This window comes from Diuraphis noxia, unplaced genomic scaffold (genome assembly GCF_037042655.1).
Source record: "Diuraphis noxia isolate RWA-SAM2 unplaced genomic scaffold, SU_Dnox_SAM2 contig0003, whole genome shotgun sequence".
Classification (NCBI taxonomy): Eukaryota; Metazoa; Arthropoda; class Insecta; order Hemiptera; family Aphididae; genus Diuraphis; species Diuraphis noxia.
In genome coordinates this window covers 20,279,432-20,298,316 of record NW_028301713.1, presented here as the reverse complement: position 1 = coordinate 20,298,316, position 18,885 = coordinate 20,279,432, and the positions used below count along the sequence as shown (strand labels likewise).

Below are 18,885 nucleotides of genomic sequence, written 5' to 3'. Positions count from 1 at the left end.
ATTTAATTTTACCTATAAACGATTAAAAAGCTGCATATCATAAAACCGGATTATATATGGTTGGCCAGAAAGCTTACAATGTTGCACGAAATGAGAAATTTAATAATATATAATATAATATAATTTTACTATTATTATTTTTATAGTCACAAAAAATCATAAAAAAATATAATAATCGTATACATTTCTCATTTCGTGCAACGCTGTAAGCATTTTAGCCAACCATCTAGGTTAGGTTAGCCAAAAGCTTACAGTGTTGCACGGAATGAGAAATGTATAACCAAAACCTGTGCATACAGTTTAAAAAATAATCTCTTCATCCTCCTCTTCGGGTGATATCTCAATATCGAGTGGTATGGTGAGGGGGTGGTTGTCGGTTGGCCCGCGGTTCCGGTATGCGATGTTACTTCCGGTACCGCGGCCTCTGTGAGGGGTAGGCTCGTTGCCTCCTGCAGCTGTTGTGGGTCTGGCGTTTGCTCCATTGAGGGGGAGGGTGGTGGTTGCGGTTGTGGGTGATTCCCGTATCTCCTAGCGGTATTGTTGCGAATGTTGCAACTTAAATTTTTCTTTGTGTTCCAACAATCGCTTTAGGTTCCGGCGTTGGCCGGCGTTCTTGAGGACCGGTGCAGTCGGAGTTGGGGCGGTGGGTGTCCTCGCTGTCGCCGTGTTGACCAGAAGGTTGACGGCCGTCCTTGGCGGCAGTACGAGTGTTTCCATCAACGGACCAGGTGGGTGGTCTGTAACGAGAAAATAATACTTGTGTATATAGCATCATGACTGTGTGACTCTACACACTCGGGCAGTCATCGCAACATCATGCTACTTTAATAATAATAATAATAACAAGTGTCAATAGATCGCGCCAGTCCCGGCCACTACTATTAAAGTGCCCATTTCGGATTTTCCATCCGAAATTAACATAAAAACAATATAATTAATTCAAACATAATAATTTTTATATATAACACCACCGTTGCTACCTAATGAACATCAGATTGAAAAGATTATCGTCAATTAAGAATAAAAATGTCACGCCGAAAAGTAGTACAACTACACATATCACACGCCGCGCCGGCGAATAGCATAAATACCAGCCGGGCAAGCTCTGCGCAAAAGTACCTCCGGTGCACAGTCCAATACTATTCCTACGAGAAATACTGATCTTCAGATCTGAGTTTTCAATTATGAATTTAAACTGTTCATAATTAATTTTTTTGTTGGACATTTCTTCAAATTTGGTTTTGGTGGGTTCAAGTATTTCATCGAGCTTTAAAATTATATTTTCAATGGATTGATTGCGTTTTAATTTTTTTGTTGCTGGTTGCGATATTTTGCTTGTATTTGGTTTAGAAGGAATTTCTTTTGATAAATTATCTTGAGTAAGGGATTTTGAGGTCGGTGGATCGTGAGTTAGGCTTGATGAAGTTGAAGAGAGTGCTGGTCTTTTTTTATATCAGTTGCATTTGGAGTCAATAATGTGTCGTCATTTGATGATATTTCCATCGGAAATGGGTCCTCAAGGAGGCACGTTTGAGTTGGGGTTTGTGGAATGCTGTTTGTAAAGGTGTCAACATTTGTATCTGCGAAGGTATTGCAAAGGCTTTCATTTATCTTTGTATTTGGAGCTTCTGTTGGTGTGTTTTTGCATTGTTTTGATGTGTGATCTTTGAGTTTGCATAGGTAACAGTAAATCGTGTCATCAGCTAAGAATATGCTGTGGGGTGTATTTTTGTGATTAATCAGGATGTATTTTGGTAGTTTTTGGAAATCATCGGGATTAATGTAAACTTGGCGTCTAAAACTTATGATATGAGCTAGTTCTGGAATGTTGAATCCCGCATTGATATGTGTAATTGGTGATAATATTTGGATGTTATGATATTTTAGGTGTGATATAATGTTTTCGTTTGGTATAGCGGGTAAGACATGAGATATGATAATTCTTTTAGCCGGGTTTATCAACCGTCTGATTTTTATCGTCGTATGTGTGTTTATTATGATGTTGGGATGATTATCTACAAGAAAATCAACCGTGTTTTTGTCATTGAGATATATACAGAATCGGTTGTTAGTTATCCGAGAAGCAAATTTTATGTTTTTTGGTGAAGTTAATTTGCTGATTGCAATTATGTATTCAATCTGGGGTATGTTGTCAATTGAATCGAAGACTATTGCTTGTTATTTTTTGGGGTAGTGTGGCGTTGAGAGTGGTTTCGGCGAAAGATTTTTTTCCAGAAATGTATTTATCTGGTTCATTATTGGTGTTTTGTTGTGATGAGGAATTGATATTATGCACGCTCTGTATATGGTCGATCTTGTTGATGGGTTCGTGGTTAAGAATATTTATATCGATGGTTTTAATTGCGTCTTTGTTGTAGTCGTTATCGGATTGTTGAGATGAAAGAGGCTCATATTAGTCGCGTTATCTGCTATGACAACGGAGGGCCCGGTTTTAGATATTGGGACATTTTGTTTGTTAGATGCAACTTTAGATGAGGTAATAAGTTTTTCATTAAGCCTTTTAGGTTTGGTATGTGGATCACTCATTTTTTGGGTGTTTTATTAATTTGTGTTGTTAATATGTGAATATGGATCAACGGTTAAATAGTTATTCATATTACCTGTACACGCGTAGGGCTTCAGTACGCTGACGAGAGCTATAAATGCGAGAACGCGATAACGATAAGCGCGTTTCTCGGTCGAGTATGCACACGTAACTGATTTGAAGTTTTATAAGATACACTTTTAATAAAATAAATTTATTTGATATTGCTAAAAACCAAACAAAGACAGGTAAGTATTATTTTATTTTAATATATTATTATTTTATTTTAAATGTAAATTAATTATTTAACACATCAATTATATCTAAATAAAATAAAATGTAATTACAATTTTATATATTTTTTTAAGTCAGCATCAACAAAATTTTTTTAGAAAAAAAAATAATATATGTAATACTATCTAGTATACATAATATTATTCATAATGATGTATTGCTATATTGAATACTTATCGTATAACGCATGGCTTCAGCCAAATGTTAAAATTTGTACATGACTAGCATTGTAATAAATCATGTGTTCAAAAGTTGTAAACTGTAAACATGATAGGCGTTATCTGTGATACGTGTTTATTTTTATATTGAACATAAAATCATTGAACTGATGAATCAGAATATTGATCGATCGTAGTTTTAAGGTTTTAATTACTTTTTTCATAATTAGTAGTGATAAAATCACTCACAAGTTGTATAGTATTTTGATTCCTAGAATCCATTAAAAAGTTAACTCTTGACTTGCAAACTACACTATATCCGTTACAAGTATTTAGTCTCTCATTTATTTTGATAAGTACCTTATGATACTGTGCTAAACGTATAGTTATGTACTTTGTGTTTGGCATCCAAGTCATACAGTATATTTCCTGTGAATTCATACTCATTGAAACTCATGTTACGTAACATAATATTATGAGAATTTTAAATATTAATTGTGTATAGCACTAAACATAACATTGTGATTTCACTTAAGTAAAGTTCTAGGTTGAACATAGTTTAAATTTAAATTGTTTAAAAATAAAACTTACTAAATAGAACATAACCAATACAAATTTGAGTCATTAGATGATACATTTATAGAATGAAAAATAATCCCCAATAGGTTAGAACTATACTAAGTAATAATATGTAACCTAGCATTTGAATATCGTGCTAGTGTTTTTTGATTTATTTACTTAAAAATTTTTTGTGGTTTCATAACGATTAATATTTAATTGCATTGCAATCATAACAATTTTAAAATAACCACCGATAGGTATACAAAAAGATATATGTTCAGGCGATCATTTATTATCTTATATTTGTTTCTCATAGTCTAATCCCAACAAAAACACTTCGTCGACTCCATGTAAAAAATTGCTAAGTAAAAAAACACTAGTCATCTATAAGACTTCAGCATTATAAATATGTGATATCATAAATAAATGCTAAGTTAACTTAAATTTGAAAAAAAACTAGTAATTTATAATACTTAAACATTATAAAGCTGTGATATCAAGAATAAATGCTAAGTAAATTAAATTTTAAATTAATTGATTCTATCTCAATCATTTATTTACGTGGCTAGAATTTATATATTTCGACGAATAAACATGTCTATTCATAACTGGACTATTTAAAAAATTTCCATGACAAATGATACTAAATTTGTTTTATAAAAAAGTCTTAGTTATTAATTTATAAAGAAAATAAATTCTTGCCAAGTAAATAAATGATTGAGATAGAATCAATTAATTTAAAATTTAATTTACTTAGCATTTATTCTTGATATCACAGCTTTATAATGTTTAAGTATTATAAATTACTAGTTTTTTTTCAAATTTAAGTTAACTTAGCATTTATTTATGATATCACATATTTATAATGCTGAAGTCTTATAGATGACTAGTGTTTTTTACTTAGCAATTTTTTACACGGAGTCAACGAAGTGTTTTTGTTGGGATATCAGTAGTTTTTTTATAACATATTTTTATGTACTGGCATGTAATATGTAATTTTTTATGTTTTTATTAATTTATTTTATTATTATGTTTGTTTATTTAATATACTCTAATTTTTTTTTAAAATCATATTCAATTTTTTTTCCATTATTATAATATGTACATTTTTACCCCCTCGAGACCATCGTTCAAAATGTATTGCAGTGTAATTACATCGTAGCCATTTATCTATTATCTTTATTAAACATTCATCCATACACATTGTATTTGTCGTTTTTTTTTCTCAATAATTTCTCCTTTTTCGAAACTTCTGTTTATATGTTTTAGAAACCATTTTATAAATAAAGAATCACAAATTATAATATAAATAAATAATATAGTAGTATAGCTGGTAGTATGGCCTACTACAATTACAACAAATAAAATGAGATGACAAATAAAACGTAGTTTTTCTACCGGCGCGGCGGCGGCTATACGCATCTACATCGAACGTCGCCAAAAATATGAATGTCATGACAAAATAATTTTAATTAAAATTTTTTATTTTTTCATGATGAATGTCGATAACAGAAATTACGAATACGATAAGCAAAGACGCGGGCAACGGCGGGAACCGCAAGTCCGCAAGTCGCAACCGCTGCCCAGTGTACGACCGCGACGAAAATGTATACGGAATAGAGGGGGTAATACGGTCTCGTGCGCTGCTGCGTGAAACGTAATAACTACAAACGGTCAAGCACAATATCTTTTTGCTTCAAAAATACTTGATTTTTTTGCTAATATATTCGTTATTATTCAACCAATTTTTTCGAAAATGACAAAGGCATAATCTACAAATCATGCCCGATCTATTGATACCACAAACAGACCAATCCGTTCATTCATTAGGTCTGTAGCCCTGGCTAAAGAAAACGGGCAAATTTACACACATTCAATGGGCAAACTCTGGCTCGTGTAATATACTACGGTAGTGACCGCTTCGCTTTTTTTTTACTTAGCTTCGCGCCACTACCGTCGCGCTGGATATAAAAATAATCTAATATATCATATTTTTTCTTACATCACTATAATTTGCAGTAAATAAAATATTGTAAGTGGATTAATTTATAAATTACCTATAAAAAATTGCAATAATGACACATACGATATTAACGCGGCGAAACGTATAGGCAAAATAGCATCATTTATGGGTGGTTTTCGATAAGAAGTCAGTTATACATTAATTATTTGCAGTCTTAAAATACATTGGACGACGCGACATCTTGAAAAAAAAATGAAAACACAATAAATTATTCAAATACAATCAACATCGTCAATATTTTAGACGACTAACTAAGTTATGTATCCCCCAATTTTTCAATAATGTAGTTACTCAAACATCTGTTACTTGGAGTAGTTATTTGTATTGCGATTTGTCAATTTCAGTTATAATTTATAAATACTATGTATCCAATATAACACGTATTTTATATTTATATTTTAGACTCTGTATTACAAGGACTTAGTAGGTACCTGCAAACATTTTAATAACTGAGAAGCTACTCATCAGATATTGAATTAGATAGGTAGATAAGTACATAAATTTTTTTTTTAAATATACACTAAATAATTTACAGTAAAAAAGGTTAAGTAGTTTTCGTTTCAAAACCGGGAGTTTGCATTGCTATAAAAGACTCCTTAATTATTTCAAAAGTTTCAAGAATTTGCAAATCTGATCTATAAGTACTTATATAAGTAGGTATATTTAAAAATTCCAAAAATCAAAATTTGAATTAATTAATTTTTAAATAAAACAATGTGGGGGCGATCCAGTTTGTTGGAACATTTGAATCATTGAGATTTAATTTATTCGATAAACTTCGTTTAAAACGAACGCAGCCTATCATAAATATTAGTCGACGATCAATATTGACAGTATGTCAAGATGCATAAAATTATAAACGACGCGTGTAACATTAATTGTTCGTATCTCGCCATTGATCGTGTCGTTATATAAAGCATGTAGCTCGTATACGTTTATATGATAGCGAAAATAATAAATAAATACTATCACGCCACGTCAAACGGCACCACGAAGATCTGCCACTAATACATGCGGTAATAAATCAATGCTATGACGTATGTAGCTTTATGTGTGTTTGTGGCAAATACCTATACAATAATAGTATATGTCGCGTACAACTGCACAACATGGGTAACCGCGGTAGTGGATCGATAAACATGAAAACTTAAAACGCGCGAACAGTCCGACTTTCCGACGCGGAATGTCTAACGGGACGTCAATTAAACATATACAGCTCGTAAAAGATTTACGATCGACGACTCAGGCACTGGTACATTGCAATTTTACAATGAACCTGACTTCAATTAAATCTCTTTCAACGAACAAAATAATAATAATTTCCCAAAAAAAAAGATAGGTAGGTATTCCAATTTGTTTCAACCCGTCTATGTAATGGACAACAGTATTATAATCAGTAAATATTATGTATACGAGAATATATTAACAAACAAAGGTTAAACTAAAATTATTGAATTTCATATAATAATATTATCGTTGAGTATACAGTATGTCCCATAAGTCCCAGTATCACCCTTAATATCTCCATGGGAAATCAATATATATAAACGCGGTTTTTTTAAAATACTAAGTATGGAAATTCTGATTGAATGGCATAAAATTAAATTTTTTTTTAAATAAAATTTCAAAAAAAATGTTTATGCATTTAAAAATTAAAAATTTGTAAGATAACTATTTTGCTAAACATATTTTTTAAAACAGTTCAAAAAATATATATATACGAGGGCGTTTCAAATATGATCGAGTCCAATGCTCTAACACGTTTATTTATCATCGAAAAAATTTACAAAAAATCACATTTTTCCTAGGTTATTCCCCTCAATATTTATACATTTTGTCCACCTCTCCAGAAGTTTTTTGATGCCGGTATCGAAAAATTCCTTGGGCAACTCGGACAGCCATGTGCGCACGAACCCCTCTACCTCGTCGTCGGTGTTGAACTTTTGACCTCCGAGGGCTTCTTTCAGTAGTCCAAACATGTGATAGTCGCAGGGCGATTAATCCGGAATGTAGGGGGGGTTTCTAGTACCTTCCACACCAATTTAGGTATTGTATCGAGCGTGAGACGCGCGGTGTGAGGGCGCGCGTTATCCTGGAAGAGAATCGCACTTCGTGCTGGAATGCTCCTCCGTTTCTAGCGATAAGCGGGTTTCACGTATATTTTCAGAAGTTTAGAGTAGTATGCAATATTGATGGTACGTTGAGTGCGCAGGAAATCGACGTACAGCACGCCCTGCCGGTCCCATAACATGGCGAATGTTGTCTGGTGTGACGCTAGTTCGCGGTCGACGATCATGCGGCTCATTCTCGACGGTTTTGCGGCCATCCTTGAATGATTTGGCCCATTTAAACACGGCAGCCCTATTCAGGCACTCACTAACGAACTACTTTTACAAACGCATAAAAATATCCGTGTTTTTAACGTGTTCTCCCACTAAAAACGAATGATAATACGTTGCGCAACGGCAGTCGGCATTTGACGTTCACTCGTGGTCGTAGCACACGCGTGAAACACGTGCTCCGACGAAAACAATGCAACACTGTTCGTAAGAGACCTAGCTATCACATACAAAAGCCACGACCTTCAAAACATACATGCGTGACATCTAAAGCGTTTGTCTCGATCATATTTGAACCACCCTCGTATATAAAAATTGACCAAGTTAGAGCAAGTTATGTTTTTGAATAATTATAACAAAAATATTAATTGTTTCACATTTCAATAATATAAAATCTATTTCAGCATGACAATACTTTTACATACCTAATTAAAGTTTTGATTTGAATAGAAATAAAAATAGTCGTGTCTTATCGTTTGCTGAACAGCGAAACTGGTTACTTATTTTTAAGTATATTGAACTCTGTGTTACAAATAATGGAGCTCACTTTGAACATTTATGAAAAAAAAAAAAATGTAATACATAATTTTTGTTTTATGTAATAATTTATTTTTATTTTTTATTTTTTATTGTTAAAAATATTATCTGAATTTTAATTTTAATCTTTCCTAAAAGCTCCAATAATAGTTACATATTTATAGATTGACAAAAAATCAGCATTCCAATCGAGATTGATATCAAGTAATTCGTGTTAAGATAGGTAACAACTATTATTATAATTATTCAAAAACATAACTTGCTTTAACTTTGTCAATTTTTATATATTTTTTTAGATTCTGAACGAAGAATCTAAAATAATATATAAAAATTGACAAATGATGTGTTTTTTTTTAAAATTACGGCAATGTTCAAATTATCTTACATCGAAATTCATAAAAGTGTTAAAAAGTTAAAAATTAATACAAGGCTCATAATATATTTTTACAATAGCAGTTGAAAAATAAAAGGAATATATATCCACATTTTTTTTTACATGCATTCAAAGTTTAATTTTGACAACATACGTAAAAATCACGAAAATTCGTAAATTATTTTATCCTAGAAATTCATATAAAAATTTTCCTTTTATACCTAAGATTTTAAAATTTAATACAAGGCTCCTAAAATATTTTTACAATAGAAGTTGAAAAATAAAAGAAATGTATAGTCACATTTTTTTTATTACAAGCATTTAAATTTAAATTTTGACAACACACGTAAAAATCACGAAAATTCGCAAATTATTATAAGATAGAAATTCATAAAAAATTTTCTTTTTAAATCTAAGATTTGAAAATTTAATACAAGATTCCTTATAAACTTGTCAATCTTTATCACAAAAAAAATGTCAACCGGAAATTCAAAATAAATTTTTATTAGCATTTGAATTTCAAATATTGACAGAAATTCGTCAAAACCATGAATATTTGCAAATTATTTTGTAGTTTAAAATTCATAATATTGTTTGTATTTATTTTATATCTAATGTTATAAAATTTAATACCAAGTTTTCCATAAGTTTTTCTTCAAATAGCTATAGAGAAAATTTGAAGCGTCATTATAGGAAAAATGTTTTGAGCGTTTGAGTTTTAAATTTTTAAATTACCCGTATATCCAAAACATAATTAAATAGAACCTGATTAACTACTCAAAATGTATAGGATATTATTGTCGCTGGTCAATTTTTATACCAATATTGATTAAAACTATATTACATAGTTGTAAGTAACTGTATTTTTGTTGTTATAAAATCGTTCACACCGCATTTTATGCTCTGGATCTGTGTCTGTAATTAGTTCAGAATAATTTGTTATGGGTCAAAATAGTTGTAAAACAAAATAATTTCTCATATTTTTTACTTATATTGTTACGGCGTGAACACCGCAATACATACTTATATATAGTATCGCTGTAATATTATATAAAATTGTTATCTATAAAATTATCATTGTATGCTTGTGCCGTAATATGTCCCCACGGATTAGTTAGTTGTTGTCGGACCAGCCAATTGGTACGACACTCACAAAATATACAGTCCACTTATTATTTATTGAAAGTTTCTAGTATTTTATTTTGTTCAATAAAATTAGTGTCTATATAGAAATAAACATTTTGGTCCAATCGAACCGGATTGATTAGCAATACATTTTGCGTTAGTACGTCCCGCGAATTCGTTGTCGTTCAGTGGACATATTGGCTAGTTCAAATTTTAAAGTATATGTTTTTCTTTAGTTCGTTTTGAATACCTATAAATAAATATAACGTCCCCGCGGACACAGTAACCGTGCAGTGGCAATATCATAGTCAAATCGAACAATCAAAAAAGGAGGAAAAATTGTCAAAGTGGTCCGGGTTTTCAATGCTGTAGTGTGCAGTGGCTGAACATTCATCGGTCGATATACAACCAGGTGAGTGAGCTAAAAATATTAGAAAATAAGGGCATAAGTTTCCATTCATTTTCCTTTAGGCATATTCTATAAAAATTAAAAACGCATATATACAAATAAAGTTTTCATAAGGTTGGAATTATAAATTAAGGGAAAAACCAAAAACGTAATAATGCAGAGTAGTCAGTCAAATGAATTGGCCGTCTACGTATTGAGGCGAGGTCAATTAAAGGCGCAGCTGACAAAATTCCAAACATATATCCATAATGTGGATGTGGATAACAATACCATGCAGATAAAGATACGTCTAGAGAAAATAAAAGAACTTTGGACTGAGTTTGATGTAGTTCAAAATAATATCGAGGCAATAGATATCAGTAATGAGCAATTGGACTACAGAGATACGTTTGTAAATTTATATTTTGATGTAGTTGCAAAGGCAGAGACTATGGTACAAGGTTCAAATGTAGTTAATGGCATAAACAGGTTGAGTATACCGGGCAATCTTGCGATAGGAGGTGACCCGGTGATAAGAATGAAGCCGTTAGAATTACCGTCGTTTTCGGGAAAATTTGAAGAGTGGTCCACATTTAAAGATTTATTTTTGACCATGGTACATTTAAATCCAACTATAGCAGGTGTACAAAAATTTGTATATTTAAGAATGTATTTGCATGGGGACGCATTGGCTCTGATACAAAATTTAGCAACCACAGGTGACAATTACTCGATTGCATTGAACACTGTCGTAGAACGATACGATAATAAGCGTATTCTCATACAATCTTATACAAGAAATATATATGAATTAGAACCTATGCAAAAGGAGTCAAGTGTTTGTTTAAGAAAATTTACCGCTGTTTTAAATATGTATATGCAGGCTTTAAAGGCGTTAGGTCATGATCCAGATGCCTGGGGTGCGCTATTATTACATGTGATTTTAGTCAAGTTAGATTATAATACAATACGCAATTGGGAATCTGTGGCTACCAAAGATACGTTACCCTCTATAACGGAGTTAACAACATTTTTAAATGAACGGTGTAAAATATTAGAGGCGATTGGTACCTCAAAAAATGTATCGAATAAATTAAGTACGTCGCATTATACGCAGTCTAAGCAAAATTATCGTAATCCAACTGATAAAAACGTCCAATTTAAAAATAATAAAAAAGTAAATGCATTTGTTGCTACCAATCGTTTAGCATGTTACTTATGTAAACAATCACATCCTATTTACAAGTGTCAAAAATTTATCGCGCTCAATGCAAATGAAAGATTACTAAAGGTCGATGAACTAAACCTATGTCGCAATTGCCTGGGTACGGGTCACACGGATGTACAGGTGTGCAGATCGAAAAGGGTATGCTCCAAATGTGATAAAGCGCATAATACGTTGCTGCATAGTGATGTACCACAAGTTGTACAAAATCCGTCTACGTCAAACGTGTCTAATGCGGAAGTGGTGGTGAGTCACGCAGCCCGTGGTCAAACGCGCGCACAAGTACTATTAGCGACTGCGGAAGTACATATATTAAATGCATGCGGCGAACTAGTTGTATGCAGGGCATTATTAGATAACGGCTCAAAGATAAATATATTGACTGAAGCAATGGCTCAGCGATTAGGTCTTGTGAGAACAAAAATAAATAAATCAATAATAGGTATAAATGAGATAGTGAGTCGTGCGGCGTATCAGGTAACCGCGTCTATTAAGTCACGCATAAATAATTATTCTGCCACCTTGGACATGCTGGTACTGCCAAAAATTACCGGAAAACTGCCGACCAACAATATTGATACTAACAAATGGTGTATACCCACGGTTATTAAGTTGGCAGATTCTAGGTGTTTTAAGCCGGAAAAAATAGATTTATTGATAGGTGCCGACACCTATTGGGAAATAATGTGCTCGGGAAATTTCAAACTGCACACAATGGGTCCGTACTTGCAGAAAACAATGTTCGGCTGGATTATTGTAGGACCAGTGAATGAAATTTCATCAAAAAATAATTCAATGGCTTGCTTTGTAATAAGTGAAGATAATTATTCAAATTTGGAAAAGGATATTGAAGAATTTTCTAATGCAAATATGCACGAAACGTGCATCAAAGATGATGAATTATCAACAGAAATTCAAATGAAATGGAAAAAATATTTAAAGGATTTAAATCAATGCAATAATCTAAGTGTCCCGCGCTGGTTGCAGTGTGACGACGAACACGGATTTGCCGATGCGTCGTGCAAAGCGTACGGGGCTTGTTTATATGTAGTATGCACGCGCGCGGACGGTAGTCGCCACTCGCAACTAATATGCGCAAAATCAAGAATTGCGCAATAACAATACCGCGATTGGAGTTATGCGCTGCCTTACTATTATAAAAATTAATAAAAAAAATAGTTCCAGCGTTACGAATTAATGTTACGAATATTTATTGCTGGAGTGATTCCAAGGTGGTATTAGCGTGGATCGCATCGGATGCAATGCGTTGGAAACCGTTCGTTGCAAATCGTGTGAGTAAGGTTCATAATTTAACATCACAGTATTCGTGGTCGTATATTAATACGAAGGAGAACCCGGCTGACATTTTATCCAGGGGATGTGATGTTCAAGATATACAAAAATGTACATTGTGGTGGAACGGACCCGTATGGTTGACGGACGAGCACGCGAGATGTGAAGAACTCTATCAGGTACACGAAGATGAGGAGACACTATGTGAAGAGCGAAAGCAGTCGAATACTGTGGTAATGGCCACTGAAATAAAAGCAAATTATTTTATACAACTGTGTGAAAAATATTCAAAATTAAATCGGTTTCAGCGTGTGTTCACATATATATTGAGGTATGTGCATAATATTTCAAGTAAATTAAAGAAGAAAGAAAGATACTCGGGTCCACTCAGCAATGACGAGATCCAAAAATCGGTAAAAATATTTATTAGGCTCTTACAAAATCAATTTTTTGGGGAAGCGCTTCAAAATAAAAAATTGCAGTCATTAAATCCTTTCTTCGACAACGATAGTATATTGCGTGTGGGTGGCCGACTTGGAAACGCGACAGAGTTAACTTATGACCAACGGCATCCTATTATCATACCGTATTCGTGTCATTTTGATACACTAATTTTTAGAAATGAGCATGAAATGTCATTGCATGCTGGGCCCCAAGCAATGTTGGCAAATGTACGATTAACATATTGGCCTATAAACGGTCGTCGAACCGCTCGAAAAGTCGCCCATCAATGTATAGCGTGTTTCAAAAACAAACCTAGTATTGTAGAGCCAGTTATGGGTGTTTTACCAAAATCAAGAGTGAACCGACCAATGAGATGTTTTGAAACTACGGGTGTTGATTATGCTGGACCAATATTAATGAAGTCGCACGCGCGTAGAAACGCGCAGCTACAGAAGGCATATATATGCATTTTTTTATGTTTCGCAAGTAAGGCTGTTCACATAGAGCTAGTATGTGATCTCAGCACAGATGCCTTTATAGCTGCCTTGCACCGGTTTATATCAAGAAGAGAACAGCACAGAGTTCGCGTTCAAGACACTTTAACACTACACGAAATTACGTGGAAGTTCATACCGCCTCGGTCCCCCCATTTTGGTGGTTTATGGGAGGCTGCTGTCAAGGCCGTGAAAAAACACTTGAATCGAACCATTGCAAATTCACGGTTAACTTATGACGAAATATATACTGTATTAACACAAATAGAATGTTGCTTAAACTCCCGTCCTTTAATTCCTTTATCCGAGGATCCTACGGATTTGAATGTCCTTACTCCCGCCCATTTTTTAATAGGTAGCTCACTCCGCGCACTGCCTAAACCTGACGAGAGAGATATGTCTATTAATAGATTGTCTCGGTGGCAAAGAGTGCAGCAACTTGTCCAACACGTTTGGGCACGATGGAGCAAGGAATATTTGGGGCAACTACAAGGACGAAACAAGTGGTCCAAATGCAGAGGACCATCCATTCAACCTGGGACGATGGTGTTAATAAAGGAAAACAACTTACCTCCATTAAAGTGGTTATTAGGCAGAGTCACAAATGTTCACCCAGGACCTGATGGTGTCGTAAGAGTAGCTACGGTGTATACGAATTTGGGACCCAAAAAGCGCGCTGTTCGGCTATTATGTCCATTACCCATAGACACATGAAGCACACCGGTTACGTGCTAATTAATTTTGTTTATATATTTTTTTTTTTACTATACATATTCACCTCATTACACTTGTACAAATGTAGCATACTATTTATAAATATTATATAGGTCAGTTAATATCAACTATTAAGTATCCATATTGATGCATATACATATTTATTATTATTTAATGACCGACCATTGTTATCTTAATTGTTACGATAGTCAATAATATTGTGTATTATTTTCGATGTTTGTTCACCTATTTAGTGAAATATTAGTTCTACAGCCTAATTAGTTTATTACATTTATTATTATTATTTTTATTGGTTATTGTAAAATCTTATGAAACCTGCTTGTAATAATTTATATTTAATAAGTCATTTATATTGTTTAATTATTCTTTTTATAATATGTGTTATATTTTTAAACCGTGTTTCAAGGTGGGCCCATGTTACGGCGTGAACACCGCAATACATACTTATATATAGTATCGCTGTAATATTATATAAAATTGTTATCTATAAAATTATCATTGTATGCTTGTGCCGTAATATGTCTCCACGGATTAGTTAGTTGTCGTCGGACCAGCCAATTGGTACGACACTCACAAAATATACAGTCCACTTATTATTTATTGAAAGTTTCTAGTATTTTATTTTGTTCAATAAAATTAGTCTATATAGAAATAAACATATGTATAGTTTAACATATTATAAAAGCATTATTAAACACGTACGGGTGGTATGAGTTGGCCACATTTTCTTCGTTGTTTGTAAGTTGAACCGGTCAATGCCTTAAAAGTACGTTTATTAGTAGATTTTTATAAACGTGGAAACGAATTTATCACCACAAACAATCTCGAACAACGAAGACACCGACCAGAAGTCCGTGTTCGTCACTGAAATGATAACAACCCAGTCAATGTATATACGCATATATTTCATTAGGTATAACAAATGACTGAATAATTAAGACTGGTCAAAATTCACAGAGGTCTATCGAAATTTGGATAACGTCGACCAATCTCTCTCGTTATTTTTGTTTTATTATTGATCAATTTATACATCGAAATCTAAGGTCATTACTCATTAACATACATTTTATTATAATTGATGTTATTTTCCCTCTCGTTTTTTAACATACGTTAATGTTTAGTCATTTTTTTAATTTTACTCTAAAATATTATTTATTTTATATTATTTGCTATAACTGGTTTGTAATGTTGAAATAATGTCATTAAATTCTATGTTCATAATATAATTATTTCTTATTCACTATAATAGGAGAATCTAAAAATATATATTCGCCTAAATTTGATTTAATATTAAATTTATCTATCTTAATTTGTTCGACACAAAATATCACAAAAATTTTGTAGACATTACATTAAATTCATTTAACATATTTGTATTTTATTTAAAAAAGGTTCTGAATATATTTTTTATGACTATAGCTTATACAAACTACTTAAAAAATAGTTATAAGTTACATAAATATAATAATATTTGTATAATTTGCATTACTCATGCTGAAGAATTGATCGTTGAATAACGAATATAGTTACGTATATATTAATTAAATAAACTCGAATTAATCAAATATATTCAAATAATATATACGTAACTATATTCATTATTCAACGATCAATTATTCAGCATGAGTAAAGAAAATTATATTAATATTATCATATTTATGTTATTTATAACTATTTTTAAAGCAGTTTGTATAAGCTATAGTCATAAAAAATATATTCAGAACCTTTTTTAAATAAAATACAAATATGTTAAATGAATTTAATGTAATGTCTACAAAATTTTTGTGATATTTTGTGTCGAACAAATTAAGATAGATAAATTTAATATTAAATCAAATTTAGGAGAACATATATATTCAGATTCTGCTATACTGAATAAGAAATTACATTATGAACATAGAATTTAATGGCATTATTTCAACATTTCAAACCATTTAATAAAAACATAAAATAAATGATATTTTAGAGTAAAATTAAAAATGTATATATACTATACAAGGTTAGTATGCAAATAATTATAACCTTAAATTATTTAAACAGCAATTAAAAATTTGATAAAGTACAAAAGTTTACAAACGAAGTAAATATCTTTAGAAATCACTGAAAATATTCATAATTCTTAATTCACTCATTTGTTATACCTTATGAAATATATGCGTTGACTGGGCTGTGATCTTTTCAGCGACGAACACGGACTTCTGGTCGGTGTCTTCGTTGTTCGAGATTGTTTGTGGTGATAAATTTGCTTCCACGTTTATAAAAATCTACTAATAAACGTACTTTTAAGGCATTGACGGGTTCAACTAACAAACAACGAAGAAAATGTGGGCAACTCATACCAGCCTTTACGTGTTTTAATAATGCTTATATAATATGTTAAACTATACATAAATAACAAATATGAGAAATTTTGCAATTATTTTGACCCATAAAAAATTATACTGAACTAATTACAGACACTGATCTAGAGCAAAAATCTGGTGCGAACAATTTTATAATTACAAATATACAGTTACAATATAATGTTATACATTATTCAGAATTTAAAATTTTTTACATTAAAGTAGGTATAATAGGTATTCAATATGTAATAAGTAAATTACTGATTATTTAAAATGCATAAAGGGAAAATGTAAAAAAAGTTATCTGTAAATTATATGATCAATGTTTATTTCAGCGCCCGGACGTTGCCGGGAAAACGTTAAGGTACGTACCTTATTAAGGCGTTGATAACAAGGTGAATTAATAAACAAAAACGAAATATGACCAACAAACGTCAGCGAAGTTTACAAAACGGGTAAAAAAAATGAACAAATACAAAGAAATCAGGTAAATCAGGTAACATAAACAGGTAAAAATGTAAGCAGGTAACAAGGAGCGGAGTTCGTGGCACTGGTTATGGTTGTCGTTAGCTAGAAAAGATATATAAATTTCGAATAAAATATTAAGTTGATTTATCTCTAAAACATTGGAAAATAGATTGATCAATGGATTAGGTACCTCAAGCAACGCAACAAAACAGTCGCCGGATGAATCGCTTGGTCCTACTCCATATTGATTTTTGTCGTTTTGGCTGCCTATTAAGTTGGTCAGCACCGGCAGTCATTCTTTTTTCTTTACAGATATCCTGTTCCGGGTTAACATCGACGTCTCCAAAATTCACACATATGTTGGGCATGGAGAAGTATCGCCTGAGTGCCGGACGTTGTACGACGTCATTGCTCGCCTGTAGAGGGTGGACATCTGTAGATTTAGTTGCTGGTTTCTCCAATGCTAGCGGCGGAACGAAAGTTCCACTAACTTCTGTCCTGGTCACGAGAGGAGCGTTTATGGCATCTTCTACCAAAGCCATACAACGACGGAACTCCGGGCCGGCGTAGTTCGCCAAAGTTATCTTGTAGGGTTTTGGCGGGATAGCTGGTCGTTCATAGTCTCCTAATATTTCTGTGTCAGTCAAAATCCTATTGTTTTTCGCCTCCTTCGCTGGATTTATGTGTGACACGGGGTCACACAGTTCTGCGGGTGGCTGTTCGGTCTTGACGGCCAATGGATAACAATTGGCTTCGTCGTCAGCTGCAATAGTTGATTGAGGGTAGTTCATAACGATTGTTGGCAATGATCTGTATCTACGATTTAATGGACTGCACTCATTTCTGAACATTTTTGCTGGTATTTCAATCTTTGGCAAACGGCGGAGATCTTCCAATACGGCTTTCATCTGTTCGGTGCCAGAAAATTGGTCCACGAAATATTTGTTCCCAGATGACATTATAATGATGTATTAGAATATAATATTTTAAACTTAACTGTAGAAAATATATTTATCCACTTCACGGTTGATCAATATATACGATTTAAAAATTATACAATGACGTTTAAAAATAACATTGTGATGTTGAGATAAATATCCATAGCAACAAAATATTTGTTGATTTGCTATTTGAACCTAAACTAACAGAAAAATAATAATTTATCCCTACAATGCATGATTTTTTTTTTTTTAATAATAGGTATTATTTTATTGTTTAAAGAAAAAAATAAAATAAATTATACAACTGTTTAATTAATAAAAAGTCAAAATAATAATAATAATAATAATAAATAATAAGTCAAAATAACATGAATGTTTTTTTTTATTTTGTACGATAGTTTGTATTTTTGTAAGACAATCTCTACTTTTTTCCAAAGCATAAGCTAATGTTCAAGTTTTCTAATTTTCAAAAATAAAATTGCACACATAAATTTTCTATACTGGTTAGACGAAGTGCAGTCACCGTGTGGTTTTAAAGACTAGGCTGAGCTCAACATGAACAATTATTATTATCAGCAAGAATATAGATAAACATAAAAC

At 32.4% G+C, this 18,885-nt stretch overlaps 2 long non-coding RNA genes across 3 annotated transcripts in view; one reads left to right on the top strand and one right to left on the bottom strand.

Moving 5' to 3' along the window:
- Window positions 1–303: 303 nt before the first annotated feature.
- The window catches only part of LOC149057009 (uncharacterized), a 28,217-nt gene continuing 9,635 nt past the window's right edge, over window positions 304–18,885 (bottom strand). Inside the window, exon 3 of the long non-coding RNA XR_016191126.1 lies at window positions 304–737. This is a non-coding gene — a long non-coding RNA (uncharacterized LOC149057009). The remainder of the gene's footprint in view (window positions 738–18,885) is intronic.
- On the top strand, window positions 9,969–18,528 carry LOC149057010 (uncharacterized). Of its 2 annotated transcripts, XR_016191185.1 has the most exons (3): window positions 9,969–10,367; window positions 17,212–17,240; window positions 17,657–18,528. It is a non-coding gene; the product is annotated as an uncharacterized LOC149057010 (long non-coding RNA). The 2 variants fall into 2 exon arrangements; XR_016191184.1 differs by lacking the exon at window positions 9,969–10,367 and having other exon boundaries at window positions 16,936–17,240.